General features: G+C 41.2%; 1 pseudogene; it reads left to right on the forward strand.

The window, feature by feature from the left end:
- The first annotated feature begins 20354 nt into the window (after positions 1-20354).
- Positions 20355-21305, forward strand: LOC149864557 (uncharacterized; annotated as a pseudogene).
- The last annotated feature ends 394 nt before the right edge of the window (positions 21306-21699 follow it).

A 21699-nucleotide genomic window follows, 5' to 3' on the forward strand; every position in this document is an offset into this window, starting at 1 on the left:
TAATTTACTTGCACTGCATTTCTTCTTTGCAATACAGATGTCAGATTCATGCCACACTGAAATTTATTCACTACACTTTTTAAAAACACAGATTTATACCATTTCCATTAAGATAATTTATTTAAATACCACCCATTGGAGGCAAAGTTTGTTCTGTGACTGCAAAAATCCCTGAAAAAGTGTGAACTAATTCATTAACATATGTATGAGGGAGCAAAATAACTGCAAACTTTAGATAAAACACTAGAATAGGCATTACAAGACCTAAGCTACCACAAAAGGGTGCTATGTCCTTAGAACGTGATCCTTATAGTGTCACTGAGACTCTAACAGAGAATTTATCAATACCTGTGAGCTCTGTACTGGGGAAAGAAGCCTAGTCCTTCAACCAAGACTCTGAGGGCTGTAAGAAAGCAAACAGGCAAAGGGCATAAGGATAAAACAGGCATGGGTTTGAGCTAGAAGACCTTTGGAGGTTCCTTCCAGCCCTACTTGTCTATGATCCTCTGAAAGAATGGGTTTCCTATCCCCAGTGTCAGGGAGATCACCTGTAGTGATATGTTTATTATTCAGGTGTAAAGAGTTCCAAATAGCGACCTGGTACAGACGTTACGATTAAACCGGTATAAGTGATTGAAAGCCAGTCTACAGCCATAACTGAACAGAAGTTCAGTGCATGTAGAATAGTTAAAAAATGGTGGAACCCGGTCTAACATAAACCTAGATGGATGTAGTAGTAGTATCAGATTTAAGCAATTTAGGTTAGACCAGTCTATCTAATTTCTGTATCACATCCCCTCCCAACTCAGGTTAGGTCACTGTTCACCAGCATCCTGGGCTCCTTTACGACACCCTGCCAATCCCGGGGAGGGAGGTACACTGGAACCTGGCCACACTTAGCTCCCCCAAGCTATCAACCGCAGACAGGGAGGGAGGACAGGGAGGGAATGTCTGTAGCTCAGTATTTTTCTATCTTTATGCAATGTCTCCAGGCAGGTGGAGGCAGGTCCTGGCGGGGAGGGGGGACACAGTGGGGCAGTGCTCTGCAGAAGGAAGGATCAGGCCCCTTAGAGCTCCAGGGAATGGCAGGCACCCAGCAGCAGGGCAGAAGGTGCCTGCAACCCTGCACCATGTGGCAGGGAAAGGGGTGATCCACAGAAGGAAGGATCCATCAAACTTGAAGCTCCATCAAACTGCAGGCAGTGGCAACAGGTGCCCAGAGTGATTCGTACCATTATGCCAGGTGCCTGCTACCACCACCTGCAGTTTGCCAGAGCTCCAAGGGGCCCAATCCTTCTTTCTGCAGAGCTCCCTTTCAATGCAAGGCATGAGACTGCTTCTGGGGAAGGGAGAAGAGGAGAGGAGGGCTGCCCAGCTCCAATCCTGCTCTCTGGATCTGTGCCAGCCTGCAGAGGATCAGAGTTGGGCATGGCTAAGTAGGGCTGTCTTCCCCAGTAAATGGCAAACATATGTTCTGTTTGTTCCCAACCTAATCTTGGTGCTTAGAATAAAGGGCAAAACTTAAATCACTTATGCCTCTGGCTTTTTGAATATCTGTACTTAGCCATTGAGTCAAATCCCTGCTAAAGGAAAAAAACCCAAACCACCGTAGCTCATGCTGTACACAAATCTTTCTGGAAGTTTCCTTTAAAAAAAATGCTCTCTTTTTCAGGTAGGCTATGACCCTATACATCATGAGGTATGCCATGATTTCTCTCTGACAAAGACATTTAGATCTCAGCTGGCATTTCCCAACAAAAGACATCATACCATCCAGTTTAGATCTATGGGGAACAAAGATGGTGGAAGTAACCGGCATCGTTCAGTCTATCTCATCTATCCCAGATACTCACTCGATCTTTTTCACACTCATTTTAGTTGTGAAGCAGAGAGAGTTGCTGTGAGCTTACTTACCGTACTTTTATTTGAAGTTCTGCCTCTCAGCCAGGTCAATATCAATGCAATATAAATTTGGTGGTATGATTTTCTTAGAGTGATTATTTCACTATCTCCAACATACACAAACTCCAGCCTCAGGTTCTCTTATTTGCAATTTTACTATGTTTTCTTTTTATACAGGATAGCATATATGCCTTGATTTTTATCAGCTCATTTTTATATATACTGCTGCTTAAGATTCTCTTAAGTTCTAATAAAAAGTTGTAAATATATACTATTTGACTCTTCTACTGATTTAACAGCAGCAGTATGGTAGGAGGGCCTACCATTGCCATCATCATGAGGCATTTTGATCTAGCAAGGTGCCAGCAGACCAACTGTTATTTCATTTTGACAGGTTTTATTTGCCACCTCAGAAATGCAGCTATGTTGACCCTAGTATACCAGACTATTTCATCTTTCTTCTCTCTGAGTGATCTTTTGTTTTAGGCCCAAACTTACCTCTGCCTACAACTTGGTGGTCACACTGTCATAATGGGGAGATCTATTTTCATGTAAAAGGATATCCACATTCAATTCTTCATTCATCAAATTCATCTAACATTGAATTATTATATATTAATTTATATATCAACATTGATTCTTTAGCTATATTTTGTTATATTTGCTCTGATTGATCATTGCCTTCCACGTAGGCAGACCTTTGCATCATAAACAGCTTTGAAAGCAGGCTTATAGTCAGGCTGTGATTGATTAATACACCCAGGTCTTTCTCTTCCTTTGTCATTTCCAGCTAATGAGCTCCCAGCAGAAATTTATCTTAACAGTCCCTCAGTGCATAACTTTGTACAATTACAATCCAACCCATTGCTATTCCAGTACTCAAAGTCGTTCAGCTTTCCCTGTATCATAGTTTACATCTTCTACATAGTGACAATGCCACCCAGCTTCATGTAACCAGCAAATATCATTAGTGTGCGCTAACTTTTCATGCCAAAGCATTCGTGAAAATCAGTCCCCAAACCAATCTTTGGAGAAATGCTGCCATACCGTTTTTTCTCCTTTCCATCCAACTACCCTTTTAGCTAGACCCTTATTCATCTTAATATTTCCGTACTCATTCCTATCCTCTCCATCTTAAGTAAAAACTTTTCAGGAGATACTTTATCAAATGCTTTACTGAAGTACAGAGAGTAGATCTTTTGCACCTTGTTGTCTAGAAAAAAAAAATCAATACTGTAGCCACTAAGCAATCTTAGAAGGCATGAGGTGAGGTATTCCTGATAGAAATGCAAAAGTATTAATGCTATTGTATAAAGTACATGTAAGACATGACTTGGAAACACCGTGCATAATGTTTCCATTCAAGAAATTCAATCACATTGGAAGAAGTGCAGTGATAGGCTGTTAGCATGGTTGAGGGAAATGGATAGCTGGTCTTACAAGGGACCAAAAAGGGCTTGGCATGTTTAGCCTACGAAAACAATTGGTGAGAGGGTATATGACTACTCTCTACAAACAGAGATATGGTTAGCTATTTTAGTCTGAAGTCAGACAAAAGGCAGGATAGAAATTGCACCTTGTAGACTAACTAAATCAGAGATGTATAGCATGAATTTTCATGAACCCAAGCTCACTTCAGCAGATGCTCTCTATAAAGACACAAGGATAAGAAATAGCCCAACAAGCAAAAGGACAGTGTTTGTACAGAAACACATGGGTAAAGCTAGCCATGAATAAATGTAAGGTAGACATCAGAAATTGTTCTCTAGCCATCAAAAGAGTGAGGTTCTGTCACGGTCTTTAACTAGCAGTAGGGGAGGCAAAACCTTAATTTTTGAAGATGCTGCTGTCATGGTCCAGTCCTTGAAGATACTAAGCAATTTGATTCTACTTTGATTGGAGTTGAAGACACTCAGCATAATAACTTGCATTTAAACTCATTTTTATTGTTCCAATGACTTCAGTCTATCCATCTGTCTCTATCCTTAGACTGTGAGCAACTCAGATCAGAAACAGTCCCTTCTTGAGCATTTGGGAATCACTTAGCACATTGTGGGGGCTAGAGTAAACAAAGAATAATAAGGCTCAGGCTGATGATAAGCTCAAATTGCTGTTGGGATGAAGAGTTCCAAAACTGCTTTCTTCTTTTTATTAATTTTGTCTACACATCGCCCTCAACATGAGTTTTAGCCCCACAGGAGAGTAGAAGACTTGTGATTGGTATTTTGCAGTAGACAGGACAACTAATACTTCTTTTTTTCTGGCAGATCGGGATATTTTTGGACCCAGAAGTTTGTTATATCATCATCAGTATGAATCAATAAATTTGTTGAAGCTAAAAGACATCTCAGAGGTACTGTGGAAGAACCAGCTGAGTTTTAAATCAATATGTTACCTCTGACATTTATGAACACCATTCGCAAGCAGAACACTATTTTAAACATTCTTTTAATATCATTTTGTGAGGATGGCGCATCCTTTGAAATATCTCTCCCTCCTACTGAGAACTTATTCAATTTAATGGATTGTAGTTGCAGTTCGATCATTCAAAAAATAACTTTATAAAATGATTCACTTTACCACACTGTAAATATTCTATTGTTATTGGTTCTATTGACCTTTTTTCCCCTTCTCTCTTTCCCATAATGATACATAAAAGGCTCCATTTTCAATTCAGAAATTGCTTTGTTAATGAAAGCATCTGCTTACAGCTAAAAACAGAGCTGGAGAAAAGAGACATGAGGTTCACAGATTTCCAGGCCAGAAAGGAGTGCTATGATTATCCAGTCTGCCCTTACATAGGCTGAACTTCTGCATCAAGGAACAGGTCTGGCTTTTAGCACACTGAGGGAAGAACAAAACAAGAATAAAAAAAAAAAATGTACAGCCTATTGACAAAGAATACTTGCATGTACAGAAAACTGCCTATATCTGTTAATTCAACCTCACAGCAAGGGAGACGCATCTCCTCTGCCTAATTCAAAACAATGGCAGAATGAAACATAAACCCATCACAAGAAAGCACCCTAAGCACCGGGTAACAATCAAGTCAGGCTTAACAAACAGTTACTTATTCATACAAAATGTAATAAACCCAACAGAAAAGAGTCTACTATGTGTTTTTTCCTCTGTCAGTCAGTAGCCAAGTAGTTAGGGCAGTCACCTGGGCTATGGGAGCATGACATTCAGGCGTCTAGTCTGAATAAGCAGAGCACTGACTGACTTGCATTATCTGTCATTTTGATCAATAATTCAATCTGCTACCTGAGAGATCTTTCCTGTAAAAATTGTTAAAACTGACACACTTCCACAAAAACTATTTAATTTTGACAAATTGACATTTTCTAGGGGAAAAACAAATTCTTGAACAGCTCCAGTGACATGACTATACTTTCTAACTATACCACCAGCCATAGAATGAAAGCAACAAATCATTCAGAAAAAGCCTCCTAAAAACCCTTAGCAACAACCTATTGATTTAAGAATAAGAGGTTTTTAATGCCTTTCCCTGCTTTAACTTTCTGGAGGCTACAAATTATATATATGTATGTATGTGTACACACACACTCTCTCCCTCCTGAGCATGGTTTTGATCTGATGCCTGGCCAAAGGAGGGGGGGGGAGGACAGGACAATGGTTAAGATACCAGTTTGGGATTTGGAAGACTATCTAACAATATTAAGTTAAGCCTAGGAAGTCGGAGAGTCCACCCTTAAGTAACCGTTGAATGAACAGCATTATAGTGAATCTATAACTTATTCAATAAACCTGCTCACTTTTTAGAAAGCACTTCTTAGAAAGGTAAAAGCCCTCTGTATTCTGGATTTATATTGCAAAGTATTAATCAAATTACATGAAATAAAGAAATACCCAGTGTAGTAGAAATCTTCTCAAGAGTTCTACACAAGATTCTAGGCAAGAACACTTCAGCAACAGTATCAGCTTGAAGCCTGTTAGGTCTGGACACCCTACGCAGACTAGGTTCTGAGATTCTCACCCCTCTGGGAGCATCATAGGTTAGGGCCAGACATTCAAAAAGCCTGAACTGATTCACTTTTTGTAGGTTAGTCTAAACTGCAGTTTAAACTGATTAATAACTAGACAGACTTTCTCTGTTAAATCAGGAAATGCAGGCACATGCCTGCAGTGGCTAAAGCCAGAAGGCGGGGGGGGGGTGCTTGAGCATGCCTGCCAGCCATTGCCAAAGGGTTGGGGGAAAGAGATGGCTCTCACACCTCCCAGCTGCAGCGGGTGTGGGGACATGGCCAGGCACCAGCCAGGGCTAACACAACACACAAAATGCCAGCTACCAGGTGGGAAGCTGCTGCCAGAGTGGGGATGGGGAAAAAGTCATTTCTCTGAAGCAAGCATGTATTGAACAAAGCAATTTGTGAAGCATACAATAGGGAACTACCAAAAAATCTCTGCCTAAACTAAGATACAGCCCAGTAAAACACAGCATACACAACTTAGTCTAATTTAAAATGTAAAGCAGGAAGACAAGAGAAAGCCTTGCGAAAGTCTTACTAATCCTGTGTCTCCTTACAGCCAGGCATTCAGAAAGGCTTTGTTCAGGTTTTACAGGTTCTGCTTTATAATTTAAATGTAGCTCTCTGCATTCTTCCAGCCAGAAGCTGTCTACAACTTCCCCTAACTCCATCTCCAGCACGTGTGTGATGTTTGTCAGATCTTTGCCAACACTTCCCACCTCTCAGCCTGGTCCTGCAGGGCTTAGCTCTGGGCCCACATGTGCAGGGCTTAGACCTGCACACAGGAATTAACTCCATCTCTGCCTGGCTGCAGGAAAGCCGTGGAGATGTTGGGGGGGTGGGGGGGAGAGGATGGAGGAAGGAATTTGCCTTAGGGGCCATGGCAGGCCAGCATCTGGCCACACCCCACCCCTGCTCTGGCTAGAGAGCAGAGTGGAGGGACCAGCCCAGAGACCATGCCAGGATGCTGGGGGTCTCTGATTGAACTTAAATCAGCCAGGGGTCTGGGACAGACATTACATAAACTGGTTTGAGCCAAATCAGTTAAGTCTGATTGAATTTTATTAGTAGATATTCAACCAGGTTTATCTCAAACCAGTTTCAGCCATTTGCAAACTGGTTTATGTGTACTGAACATCTGTTCTGTTACAGGTTTAAACCAGTTTCTGTGTAATGTCTGTCCCTAGGCATAGTGCTGGTACCTATCTGGTTGGAGTGAGCTGAAGCACCTCTTTGCCTCAAGCTAGAAGCCTCCAAGTCACTGGAATGCATACATAGCAGTCCCAAGAAGGCAAAAGAAGAAAATCTTTGCTTTATCCAACCAAGCTGAGATTCCCTAATTTAAACAGTAATTAGTTATCTTCTGGGACACCAAATCACCCCACCTTTATCCTAAGAAAACAAAGGTCAATCTTTTCTATGCAAAGGGACAAAGCCAGGTAACTCAACTGAATAAGCTGAAAGGACAAAATGTATTTGCTCAGTCTATATTGCAGTAGGATTTGTAAAAATGGCTTATTTCAGACATCAGAGTGCTGGGTAGATATTTCAGGATTGCTATGTGAAGTCCTGTAATTTGTTAAAAAGGATGCTTATGGGAGACCCAAGTACCCTCTTGCTATACAAGAACCAAACATTTCAAAAACTGTTACTCTCAAATCCTCATATATTTGAAAGTGTAATAGTTTGGTCCTTCCCCTTTTGAATTCTTCCCCAAGGAGAATTATAATATTAGAGTTGTTGACCGATTGCACTCTAAGAATCAAGCACATGAGCACTTTTTCCCTTCCTCCATCTAGCAGAGGTATGGAATGATTGTTCCCAAGAGGGGAGCAAAACAGAAATATTCAAGGAGCAATTTTTTAAAATATTATTTTCTAAACAGATACTATTAAAAATGTCATTGTGCTGCACGTACAAGTCATTTGTTATAATATGGTAATGCTATTCAGAGTGCTGAGCAAAGCATAAAAAGAAGAAGGTGATAAAGCCCATAAAGCAACATTGCAGGGTCAACAACTGTTTAAACTAATGCCAGTTAAATACTAGGCTCCAAAAGAAGAATGTTAATGCACTAAAAGGGTAACATAAAAGTGAGGAAGATAATAACCAAATAAGGTCTTCAAAAACAGGGTGGACTGGTTGTTAGATAGGAGATTGAACCAGTTATGCCTTAGTCTCAGCTTGGATCCAATAACATGGCCTTGGGTAAATTGCTTAGGAATTCATTTCTTTAACCCAGGGAACTGATGCAGCTGAGCAAGCTTTGCGACTTTGGGTCCCAAGTGCCACTGTCTCAGGTTCCCAGAGATTATAAAATGAAGATAATTAAGCTTACCCATCTCACAGGGGTAATATGAATATTAATTAGCTAATGTGTTTAAAGCACTTTGAAAATGAGAAGTGCACAATGTTATTATTTATTGCTGTCTTTAGCCATACTGAAAAAACAATAAAGATGAATTCTTAAATCTATAGGGAAAAATATTTCAGCACATGGAATCACAAGCAAATAAGCTTTCCCTTAAGGCAACTTTTTCAAACGACATCATGGAACTGGGGGTAGTATAGGTATAGTCTGTTGGTACATTCATTAGAGATGACTGCAACTCTGCAAGTTTGAAATGATGAACAGGAGTTATTAAGGATAGAAACACAAGTCAAATAAAGCCCAGAGTAATAATCAGCTACACTTTTTTTTGTCGGTAGAGAAAACCAACCATATCACTTTTCTAAGTGTATGCTAAAGAAATAGGTTTCAATATATTCAGCTCTAAAGCTAAGCAAATAAGCCACAAACATTTATCCAGTGAATTTAGCGTACTCTTCTGTGCATAAAATAGCTACAGGGAGATCATGCTTTTTACTAGTACTTTATTTAAATTATTCTGCCAGATCTCCTCAACATTTGTGGAAGTGAACCCCAAAAGGTTGGGTATATGTGAATGAAGCAAATTTATTTAAATATGCAAGGAAATGGTCGTGATTTTTTAAAATTGTATTAATGTTGATTTATTCATCCTGGTTGCCTTAGCTCATAGATAACACTTAAGAAACAACTATTCCAGGGTAGCATTTTCAAACACACTTCAGAGGCTAAGTTTCATTTTCAGCAGTAACCTAGACATTGAGGTCCCAGGGATTTGTCAATAAGATTTAGACTCCTAAGTCACTTCTGAAAATGGGAATAGCTGCTAAATGTTAACCCTTAAAGCTGCAAGGAGCATCTAAATCTGAGCTAATTGCTACTATGACGTCCCACTAAAACCACAAAAGAATGAAAGCACCCTGCTACTGAAAGAAGTGGGCCCTGAAGCACCTTATCCAACACCACACAGTAACCCTATCACCAAACCAGAAGTCTAACTCAGTAACTTCTGACTTCAAATATGACATGGAGACTTACTCTACCACCTCATTTTCCTTTCAAATCTCTTTCTACTGGATTTTAGCCTTTAAATGGTATTGCATTTTTGAAGCCTTTGTAAGATATGTGAGAGCTCCAGTCAAGTCAGCTTCCATTTTTGAGATCCATTTTTCTCACCTTCCGACTTGCAAGGTGAGAAGAAATCACAATCACCTGCACAACACAAGGCAAAGAATCTCACCCAGCAATTTCTTCTATCCATTCTGACTGAGCTAGAGAACATGTTTTAGGAAAGGCATCTACTTTTGTTTTAAGGTCTGTCAGCAAAACCACCACAATCTTAGGTCTATTGTTCAAATGGTTAATGATTCTCATATTCTTAACTATTATTCTCTAAATCATGTTAATAAACTTAGGCTTTATGTGCAGCTGGACACTCTTTCAAGGCACTGAATGCCTCCAGCCAATCCTGAAAGCAGCCAGTGCCATGACTTCAATGCCATGCAGAATTCAACCCTTATATTGTCTTGAAGCACATACTCAAGCAGTTCAGAAATGATTTCATTCAGTCACACCAACTGTTACCTGTCACCATCAGCCAGTCCTGTACAAAGCAACTAGACCCCTACAAATGCCTATTGAAAAAAGTCATTTTAAAAGGATTTTATGATTCGTAGCATCAAAGGCCTTATTAAGGTCCATAAATAGTCTGAGAGGCATTAAAAACCCTCTTTCTGTTACAACAAGAAAAATGTGTCATTATGAACTTTAGTAATGTCAGCAACAGCACTGCATGCTGAATAGCAGCCTGATTGGAGAAGGCTCTAAGAAAACCAGGTTTATTTAATCCTGCCATGCCAGGTGTCGGATTTTTCCAGCACAATGTACGCTGTGGGTAACGGACACAATGAAACCGCCAGCTTCAAGGAGTTCAATATATTTCAAGTTGTTTTCATGTCAAAGGGCTGCATTTACACAAGCTGCATTACTTTGAATTTGGGAAATTGAATTGTATTTGGAACCACTGGAAATTTCTAAATGGATTTTTTTTCTAATTGATAACCCTTCATTGAAAGACTGTAAAGCTTTATTAAAGCACCTGCGTGCATATGTTAGTCTGTCTGTCGTCATATGCCCATATAAACAATACCGGAACCAGGCTGGTGTTTTTCTCCACACATCTTGTTTATATTAAGTTAGCATCTTGATGCCCCAACAAAGATTGAAGCCCTATTGCTCAGTGTGCTGTGCAAACACATTCTGAATGACAGTCCCTGTGCTGACAGGTGTATAGTCTGCATACAGTGGTGTAGGTTGTAGCTGTGTTGATCTAAAGACACAGGAAGACAAGGTTCTTTGGGTGAATCTGACATCTTTTATTAGACCAACTTAAATGGTTGGAAAAAAAAATTTTAAGTAAGCTTTTGGGTTTAAAAACCCTTCGTCAGGCTGAGGAAGCCTCTGCATTTGGTGCGTGCTCTTCCTTCCTGGATGGAAGAGCACATACCAACTGCAGAAGCTTCCTCAGTCAGACGAAAGGTTTTTAAACCCGAAAGCTTGCTTAAAACTTTTGTTCCGACTATTTCAGTTGGTCTAATAACAGATATCAGATGCACGCAAAGAACCTTGTCTGCCTACAGTCTGCATAGGCAGTCATTGGAAATGGGTCCGATGAAAAGTAGAAAGACAGAGAAAGGAAGTGACTGGCCAAGGGTGAGACAGGTAGTCAGTACCAGAACCAGAATCAGAAACCAGCTGTGTATACCAATCTTAATGCCTGCATCTGGCCACCTCACCTTGTCCGTATCTCTGCTTTTAGGCACTAAACGAATACAAATTGCTGCTAAGCTACTATTAATGTGGACTTTATGCAACAGATATTGTCTGGGTAGCCTGCAAATTATCTGGCTTCTCACATGCATTAATGTGAATTTTACAGCACAGTTGTGTTAGATAGCATGGTGCGAATAAAAATTGAGATAACCACGGAGCTATAAAAAGCTTGCAATGTCCCTGATCGGTCATTTGTCCAACAGGACCAGGGAAAGCAAAACTGCTTTCCCTGATGGCTGCACAATAGCCAGTCTTCCTCTCTGTTAACAGAAAGGATTTCCAGAAGAAACCTATTTGCTTAAAACACAATTTTGAAAGCAAGTCATGTCCTGCAAATATTTAATTTTGGGGGATATTCAGAATTATTAGTGTAATTGCTGCCACAAATTCATAAGGCATTTCTCTTGGCTTAGAATATTCTTGGAAGACACAATTATCTTTTGCTAATAAAAAAGGCAAAACTATCCACAAAGAATGTGTACTTTAAGCTCTGAAATTATCTGGAAGAAAGTAAAGTAGTTAAAGATCAGAAATTGGTCTGGTCTGCACTGGGACAAAGACATGCTTCTGGCTGATGCATCTATAGGGTTAACAACTCCAGCAAGCTCTTAACTCTGTGCAGACAAACCCCACAATTTCTGACCCAAAATATGAGAGCTAGAAACCTCCTTTTTCATGAAAATTGTGGTTCTCATGAAATGGTATGCCTCCAAGATTTAGGATTTTCAGAAGAAACACAAGATATTGTGTGGGGGGGGGGGTGGGGGGGGAGGTAGAAGGAAGTCACAGGGGGAGGAGGGGAGCCAGAGGAGAGTTTACATTGTTTCAACTGTCACTTTTGAAGTTTTCTCATCTTATTTCACAGTCTCTATTAATAGCTGGTATATTACAGTTGCAAAAGCCTACAGATCTGCTCAGTTTCTACCCTATTTCCTGCTCAAATCCCTGCCTTCTCAAATACTGTAAGTGGTTCTGGATCCTTCATTTAATTGTTGCGTGCCCAAGTCAGAGGTCAGATTTTCAAGAAAAAATGCTCTCTGAAAAGTCAGGTCCTTTAAAAAAATTTAAACTCCAAAAGTTGAAGCATCCAAACCTACTAGGCATTTGTGAAAGCTTAGACCCAGCTCTTCTTATTTTTTCATCTGACAAGCAATACCAGTCTGCTATTAAGTCTGACTGCCTGCTAAACCGCCTTCAAGAAAAACCTCTGCTTAGTTCATGCTGTGGTTTTTACTGCCCGTCCATCCTCATATTGCCCGGAAAATGCCCCAATTATATTAAGTTTAGAGTGTGGTGTGGTTAATAGGCTACGTAACAAGGACTTCCACCTCCGTCAGACAAATATCTGCTTTCCTTTCTGGCAACAACAACATTTTACTCCTCTTTATTTTTGTTAATGCTACAGAGGCAGCAAACCTATGCCAGAACAGACTGGGTTATTTGTCTGGCTCAGGACTTGACAAAATTGTTAACCATGTTTTAACTGCAAACTCATTGAGGATAGTATTGCTCCAGAAACTATAGAAATTACATCTGGACTTGCAAGGAGTTCACAGGGTTGGCCCTCCTTAAAAAGGAGAAGCCAAACAATAACTTTCATTTGTAAATAGAGCAAATTTGTTGTAGAGGCTTCTGAACACAGAAGCCTTCAGCCGTGCTTTTCCACTTACTGCTACTACAACTGCAATTATCTATACAAGCTTCGTAACAGGTACAAAAGATAAGGTACCGAAGCCCAAGCCACTTCAGATTAAGCTAAGTGCATATAAGGGAGCAATCACGAACTCAGGTCCAGCAAGTGGCTTCACATAGTTTCACAATCAACCAGTGCATTAGAAACTTGAAGCCAGGGCTGTCCAACTTCTAAGCGACTTGAGGCCGCAGGATCCCCAACTGCACAGCGCTGCACAAACTCCTCCACCTCCTCCATTGCACAGATCTTTGATGTGCCACACAAGGCTCCCCCCACCTCCACTACACGACATGGGCCCCCAATGGACCATGCAATCCCCCCAACACATTACACAGTACTACACAAATCCTCCTACTGCACACAGGCTCCTGCCATGCAGACTTACCACACCATTGAGGCATCTTGAATGCAGGTCCCACCCTATGCCCCATACTCCCCCCACCCTCCACTGCACATTGAGCGACTCCTGCTGCACCACACCAGTGCAGACATTGCATGGGGTCCCCCATCCCCCCAAGCCCTCCAGCCACAAGCTACCTCAGTCTCACCAGCTATGCCACTCTGCCCTGCCCCCAGGGGCAGGGAATGTGGGCAGAGAGGGAACCCAGGGACTCCTGTGACAGCAGCAAAAGCAACAGGATGACCAGGAGCCCAAGGGCTGCAGTTTAACCTCTCATGAAGCCACATGGATCCCATGTGCCATCAGTTGGACGGCCCTGCCGTAAGCCATCCCATAAGATCATACCAGTACCAACCCAAGGGAAAACTATTTTGCTAATTTGAGTGGTCAAATATGAAGCACACTTACAGAGCCCTCCCAAGGACTTCTGGCAATTGAATCATCTGAAAACCCAATTAATATTTTTAAAACTATTTTGTCTTCACTTAACTGCATGAATGCAAACATTATGTTATGGAAGAGTTGGGCTACCTAGAGGCATTGCATGAACTAGATTTATGAGCTCCCTCGCAAATAGCTTTCTTAGCAGATTTTTTTTTAACCTGTTTTCCCCTCCACTAGTCTTAGTATATTTTAGGGAGAATCTGTTACAAAGCAAGCTGTGATGGATTATTGTATATTTCCTGAAGCCATCAGGCACTTTATTAATATTAAAAGCTAGATGATTCAATAGGAGCCTATGTCAATAAAACTCAGACACAGTCTCAGAACAAAAACTGGAGTCAAGGTTATAAAAACGTACCACTACCAAGTTTTTGAAAAGGCCCAAACATACAATCCAATTCTGTTGAAAATCCTACACTTTGGAAAGCAAAGAAATGCAAAAGATATTGTTCTACTTAAAAGAAAAAACAGCGCTTTTAGACTACGCAAACTACATTTAGAGTTACAGTCATTCCCACAGACACTCATTATTATTATGATTGTGAGAGTTTGTTTCTTTTTTTTTTTGTATTGCTGTTTGGAAAGCACTTGGCTACTATGTGATGGGGAGCTGTATAAAAGTCTAATGTATAGATAGAGGAACAAATTCTATCCAGTTAAAAAGGGGAGGGGGAGAAACTTACCACACATCAGTAACTTTCCATGTGCCCCTTTTTATCCCATGATAAGTGAAGGCTCTATTAGGGCAGCTTACCCTTGGATGAAATATGGCAAACCACCACAGTTTAGCTTTCACATATCACAGGATATGAACAGACAAAGAAGGTCATTACCATGGAGCAGGTGACCCACTTTAACCTAACTTATTATTTGTTCCTTTGACCATATTCTCTAGCTGACACCCGATGCTTATTCACATGTATACAGGGGCTCAAAGATGCAATCACCCATGTATTTTCACTCACATAATTGCCTGTATATATAATAGTTACCATAAAGTCCCCAAAGTAATTCCTGGAATGAATATATATTGCAAATCACAGACACTATTTGGCTGCTGCATTTGTTTTACTGATTAATTGTTGGGTTGGAATTTTGGTTCATAATAGTATTCCCTTGGGGAGACCGAGAACAATACAGAGATTTGACTTAGATGTGAAGAGAGTGGAGGTCAAAAGTAGAGCTGGTAATAAGTCTTCACAATGTAACATTTTTCTGGTAGTGTTGCTACGAACAGGTCCGTTTTGATGTCTTTCCTGATGGAATACATGCAAAGACTGACTTGAAAATCTGATGGCTTCCTACCAGATGACCCACCAGGTTCTTTGGCAGTTTTTCTAAAGAACTACCTTGGAGTTAGGACCCCAGGGGTTGCCAATTTTCCAGGCCAGCTGGCTCCCTAATCTGTCCCAGTCCTGGGAAGCTAGCTGGCTTGGGAGCCAGGAAATCTTGGGATCCCACAGCAGTCCACATGACGGGGAGCCCAAAGCTCTGGCAGCTACTGACTGAAAACTGACATGAATTTTTCCATTTCATTGCTGCCCATCACTAATTAGTGGCACATAACTAACCAATCTGGTTAACTTCAGTTAAAAGTCACCAGGGATCCTAAGGAGGACAAAAACCAAGTACATTTTTTACTTGGGGCTTTTTATTTGAAATTTGGAACATAACGTTTTATGAAAACAATGGGATGCCAGAAAAAAGCTCACTAGAATTTTTAATGTGGATAAAACAAAGTATATTTTCCTAGCTTTGTTCTCAGAAACAGCTGCCTACTTTGGTTTAAATCCCACTCCCCGCTCTAAATTCAGAGTGAGGAAGACATCAGCATGGGAAATTTTAGACCAAATAGCTAAAGCCTGGCAAAGTTATAAGCAAATATAAAGGGGGGCTTACAATGTTAGACAACCTTAAAAACAGAAAGTGCTATCAGTTCTACCTACAAAGTGAATGACTCTCTGAATTCTATCTTACTGAGGGACTGAATACCTCAGGGCACTGCCAGTGACCCTTTTCCTTACAGCTAAGAAAAAACATTCAAAAAGCCCAGGAGGGAATCTAAATTGCACGGTTTTTTTGTGAGCAGTGTAGTTTGAATTGTTAGCGAACAGAAAATCATTTGCACTTGGGGGGATGCAAATCTTAGGCCAGATTCCACCATTTTTAAAACCATCTGTGCATGCCGCACTTCTGTTTTGTTTCATGTATAGACTGGTTTCCATCATGTATACAGGTAAAAGTGTAATGTCTATATCTGGCCTGTATGTCACCCATTCATAAGTTACCCAGCCCAAGTGAGTATGCATAAAAAGTCACTCCCATTTAACTCCTCTGTTTACTGGCTCCTTCTATGACATTTACTGATTTACTAAATCTCATTTCCCACATCACAAATTCATCATCATGCCTTGTGCTAATCTGCACACTCAGAAGGATTAAATACCACTTGGGGTTTAGAGACTGACATTCACATTGCTTCTAGGGGAAAACCGCCTGTATTGAGACTGAAGCATGATGTTAGGGAAGTCCAACATCTCACAACCCAAGCTGCACAAATTGGGGCAGCTATGCAGACAAGCCCATTTTGCCACTGCTTTCAAGCTCTGAGCTCCCTTTTAGTTCATTCCAGCCCAGCAGCACTGGCAGAAGCTGCAGCCTACAACCTGAAGCTCTGCACCAAGGATCTCCATCTATTTTGGCAACAGGGAATCTCTGCTTTGTTGCCAGAAAACCATACATGCATTTCTAAACATTGTGCTTTTGCTGCCCTTGAAAACTAGTTCTTGTAGTAGCTGAAGGTAAAAATCTAACTTTGCAAGAAATGTTGGTAGGATCATAGAAAAGTAGGGCTGCAAAGGACCTCACAAGGTCATATGGTCCAGCCTCTACTCAATATATGATCAACCCTGACTAAACCATCCCAGCCAAGCGTCTGTCTAGTCTGCTCTTGAGAATTTCCAGAGATGGAAATCATACAGCTTCTCTAAGTAGTCTGTCCCAATGCCTGATCACCCTCACAGTCAGAAAATTTCTCCTAATCTCCAACCTAAATTTCTTCTGCTGCACCTTAAGACCATTGTCCTAATTTTGTCCTCTATGACAGGACTATGCTGTGTTGCGGTGTAATTTCTCTGGTTGACAAATGGAAATGGAAGAGCTTAAACAATTTAAAATATTTTAAAATGAGCCATATTTAGAGGTGACCTGTAAGTAACATTCCTGTTGTTGGTCTGGCCCATATTTTTGCTTCGAGAACACCTAGAAGGCTGTATTTGATAAGTGTTTTTTTTTTTGTTATGCTATTTTAATTTCCTCTTTTTATTTGGGGGAAGGGGTGTTGCTTTCCTCAAGAGACAAAATTGCAAGTCTCATATTTCCTTGTTTGGCTGATGGACCCCTGGTAAATCTCAGAAGGTGCAATCTATCGGCTTTTAACATTTTCATTTAAAAGACAGGGATTAAAAAAAATTCATAAAGGTGTCCTGAATAAGGGTAAAGGTTCACATTACAGTTACAAAAGGGTTCATACCCTCAGTAATATGCCCTAGTCTGACTTGCCCTTTGAAGGCTTGTAAGCAGAGTTGTAGCTAAGAGCTGCCAGTTTGTTTCTGGGCCTGCCTGTGGCCTATACCAAGATGCTATCAACCCCAGCGTCCCACACTGGGCCCACTATTCCTCACCCACCCAGATTGAGTCCCTATTGCCTCCCACTGGATCAGGCCTGTGTCACTCCCTGCCAGCCTGATCAGGCCCACCATCAGCCTAATGGTCCAGATCAGGCCCACCATCAGCCCCCACAAGACTGGATGAGGCCCACCACCCTGATGCAGCCTCAGCTCACCCCAGAACTCTGCTCAACTGCACCCTTCTTCCTCCCTGCTGCTCTCCATTCACCTGTGGGTGCCAGTGTTGTCAAGTGTGCCAGTGAGCCAAGGGAGCAAGCAGAGAAGGGGAACCCACCCACCACTGCTGTTCTCTGGGTTAGGCTCAGCCCAGACAGCAGCAGCAGCAGCAGCAGACAAGCTCGTGGGTTCCCCTTTTCCTGTTTGTTCCCCCAGGACAGCATCAGCAGGTACAGGTAAGCAGGGAGCTGGGACACACAGGGAGATAGAGATGAGCCTTGAGGAATGGCAGGGGAGGGGGGGGGCATGGTGCAGAGAGAGGAGCCCTGAGGTATGGGGGGCAGGGGGAGGGCAGGAGGCAAGCTCCAAGGGATGAAGGTGATCCCAGAACAGGAGCAGAGGGGAGTGGAGAGGATTCTTACATTCTTATATTTAGGGCTCCCCTAGCTGTTCCTGCTATCACTCTGGGAGCAGAAAGAGAGTCCATTTGGGAATGGCTGAGAGTCGTACCTCCTGGAACCACTCCCAACTTGTCTTGGCCCTGTGGAGTAGTCTAATGTGAGTGAACATGAGCTGCCCAAGACAAGCTAGAGAATCCTCACTAGAAGAAGACTATCACTAGTATGCTCAGAGGGCTCTTAGCTCATGCTTTCTGGCTATATTGTGCAGACACTCCTGTTTTAAGAGCCCTTATCTTGTCTTAAAGGTAATGTATAACAACACCCTAATATTGGTGGTTGCAAATGTTTCATATAGCCAGTGGTTAATATCACTGGGTTATTTCCTCCATAAACAGTGCACTTTTGACAAACTTAATGCTGGTTAATTTTTGTTCACAGATTGTACAAAAATCAGCAATAAACAAAACATGTTCTGCATTTTGAGCAATCAGAAGTGGCCATGAGAGGGTTCAAACTTTTTATTTTTCTTGACCTCTACCTGCTTCTGCTTGGGTTGCAAAAACCTTAAGTACAAAACAAAGCACAATCAAAGCTCAAATTCAACAAAATTCATAGTGCAAGAAAAATCTGAAACTATAAAGAAAACTCAGGCACAAGAAACAGAAGTAAAACAAAAGAAAAATACAAGGAGGTTTTCCAGCGTATGTCTTCGAATCATGGTCATTTGTATACCAGGACAATTATCTTGTTTTTGTATTTCTTTTAAAGGCATTATTTTTGCCCATGATGAAATAAGTCTGGGATCAGAATGGCTTACATTGGGGATATTGAAAATCTAGACCGAAGAAACATGGGAGATTGTTTTGATGCAAAGTTTCCAGGCAGTTTCACAAACTGATTCAATTTTAGCAAGGCCTTTCTAGATATAAATGCATATTTTTATATAGTAGAAGTTAACTTCACTGTTACTGTTCAGGAGGAAACACTCCTGTAGAATGAATTCATTTCCATTCTCCCTGCCCAACTTTTCTATATGGATCCCCCACACAAACAATTGGAGGTTGTTTCAGAACGTTAGAGGATCAGGCTTGGTCATCATTTGGCAGGGAGGTTTATAAGGAAGATTCATGCACTGTGAGTCAAAAAGGTATAGGACAAAACTTGTCACCAATGACCAAGTGGCCTAAAACAGCTTAATCCCGGTCTACTTCAAGGCCTAGAAAGGCCCTCAACCAAATTTACTATCCTGGCAGCCTAAGGGCCCTCCCACATGTTCAAATTAAAGCTAGATAGAAACCAGCTACAGGGTTGTTACAGTTATAGGGTTGCTACATCCTGCACCTCTGTAACATGGAAGATATTGAATTCATCCATTTTAAATGGAAACTGTACAACATAAAAAAAGAAAGAAGCTAAACCCAACAGCGACATATATTTTCTGAGACTATACAAGAAACACAATTTTGTTCCCAGAGGACTAAACATCCAGAATACTCTGACACACACAACTCTAAATATGCTTCACAGCTATACAGAAGAACTTCAGAGAAAATTAGAAATTATCTACTTCACCTAATCTACTCCAAAAGAGACCAACTCAGAAAGGAAATCACCACATACTAAAACAACTTAGAAGACATAAATCCAGGCATCTTCCCAGTGGATACAAAGAGACTACGAAAAAATTTCTACAACATTCATCCAACATAAAAAGAAGAAATGGAACAAATTACTCCAAAAACAACTTCCCCAGCCACAAAACAACCATCAGAGGAACAACATCAACACCTTACAACATTCCAACCTCAGACTTGATGAAACTGAAAGCAGCAACCAACCCTCAAATATCATCACTCTCTCCCACACATACTTAGCAAAATGGAAAAATCTGTCCTTTCTAAAGGCCTAAATTTCTGGCCAGAAAAATACCCTAATACATCCATGTAGAGAACTGGAATAATTCTTCTGACACTTCTGCCTCAAGGAATATTTCCACTATCAAAATGAAGCCACTTCCAACAACAACTCATCCTCTGACAATGTTGAGGAAAAGATCAGCCCCAAACCCCACCCAAAACCATCAGATTGGACACCTCGCAGTAGATGAAACCCTAACCTTCACCATTACATTGACTGCTTCAGGGAAAGAATGAACAATCAGGAAAAGAATCAACAACACACGCCACCATAACAACCTCTCTCTACCAGAGAGAAAGGCCACAGAATCTCTAAGATCTAACCACTAAATAGGAATAAAACCAGCAGATAAAGGAGGAGCCACAGTCATCCTAAACTGTGAAGACTACATAAAGGAAGCCAACAGACAACTCTCTGACACCACCTACTACAAAGAACTACAAGAAGATCCTGCTCCCCTTTTAACCATGCAACTCAACAATATCATCAAATCATTTCCATCAAGACTATAAGAAACACTACACACTTTGATCCCCCCACTACCTAACCCAGGGACTTTTTACATGCTCCCAAAAATCCACAAACAAGGGAACCCTGGCAGACCTGTCATACCCAACCATGGGACCCTAACTGAAGAAATACCAGGTTTCATTGAATCAATCCTAAAACTGCTTGTTGTCCAAAGAGCAAATTTTGTTCAAGACACTACAAACTTCCTACAGAAACTTAAAAACATGGCCCACCTTCCCAGCAACACCCTCCTAGCCACCATAGCCGTTACCAGTTTATATACCAACATCCCACATCAGGATGGCATCCACGCCTGCCTTACATATCCACAGAAGCAAGATTACAACTCAGAGTACCGACTCAAAGATATTACAGACTTTATACAGTTCATCCTCACACACAACAATTTCACTTTTAATGATCAACACTTCCTTCAGACGATGGGAACAGCTATGGGCACCAAAATGGCCCCACAGTATGTCAACCCTTTTATGAGTCGCCTGGAAGAAGACTTCCTCAAGGACTGCACCATCAAACCCTTGCTATACACTTAAGATATATGGATGACATCTTCATAATTTGGACCGAAAACCTGAAATCTCTGATTGAGTTCCATCAGAAATTCAACAATCACCATCCCTCCATCCGACTATCTCTTGAATACTCCAGCATCAAGATCTCTGTTTTAGACACGATGATCAGTATCTAGAATGATAAAATACAGACCATGTTATATAAGAAACCCACAGTCCAACATACATATCTGCACAGAACCAGCAATCACCCTAAACACACCAAAAAAGCTGTGATATACAACCAAGCCCCCCGATACCACCGAATTTGCACTGAGGAGAACACCCGGAATTGCCACCTCACCAATCTTAAAAAGGCTTTCACCCAACAAGGACATTCCTCCACGTTTGAAAGAGCCACCCATATACCACGTGAAGAATTGCTGCAGTACAGAAGAAAACCCCCCACGAATCACACACCACTGGTTATGACATATCACCCCTCCCCTGAACACATACAGAAAATCCTCAAACAATTGCAACCCATACTGAAAAGAGACCCTATTTCTAAAGAGATCTTCCCAGAGTCACCCATCCTAGCCTTCAAACAAGCACCAAACCTCGCTAACCTCATCACCAGAAGCAAACTTTCTCAGGCCCAGAACACACCAAATGGATCCAGACCATGCTATGACAAAAAATACAAAACCTGCCAACACATCTCCATCACCTCCACAGTTACTACACCCCACAACAGAGCCATCAGCATTCCTGGATCTTACAGCTGCACTTCCAGAAATGTAATATCTCATCCAATGCACCAAATGCCCAGATGGAAAATAGGTAGGAGAGACCAAACAACAACTGCACACCAGAATGAATGCAC

This window comes from Crocodylus siamensis, chromosome 5 (assembly GCF_052110815.1).
Source record: "Crocodylus siamensis isolate JL-2025a chromosome 5, ASM5211081v1, whole genome shotgun sequence".
NCBI lineage: Eukaryota > Metazoa > Chordata > Crocodylia > Crocodylidae > Crocodylus > Crocodylus siamensis.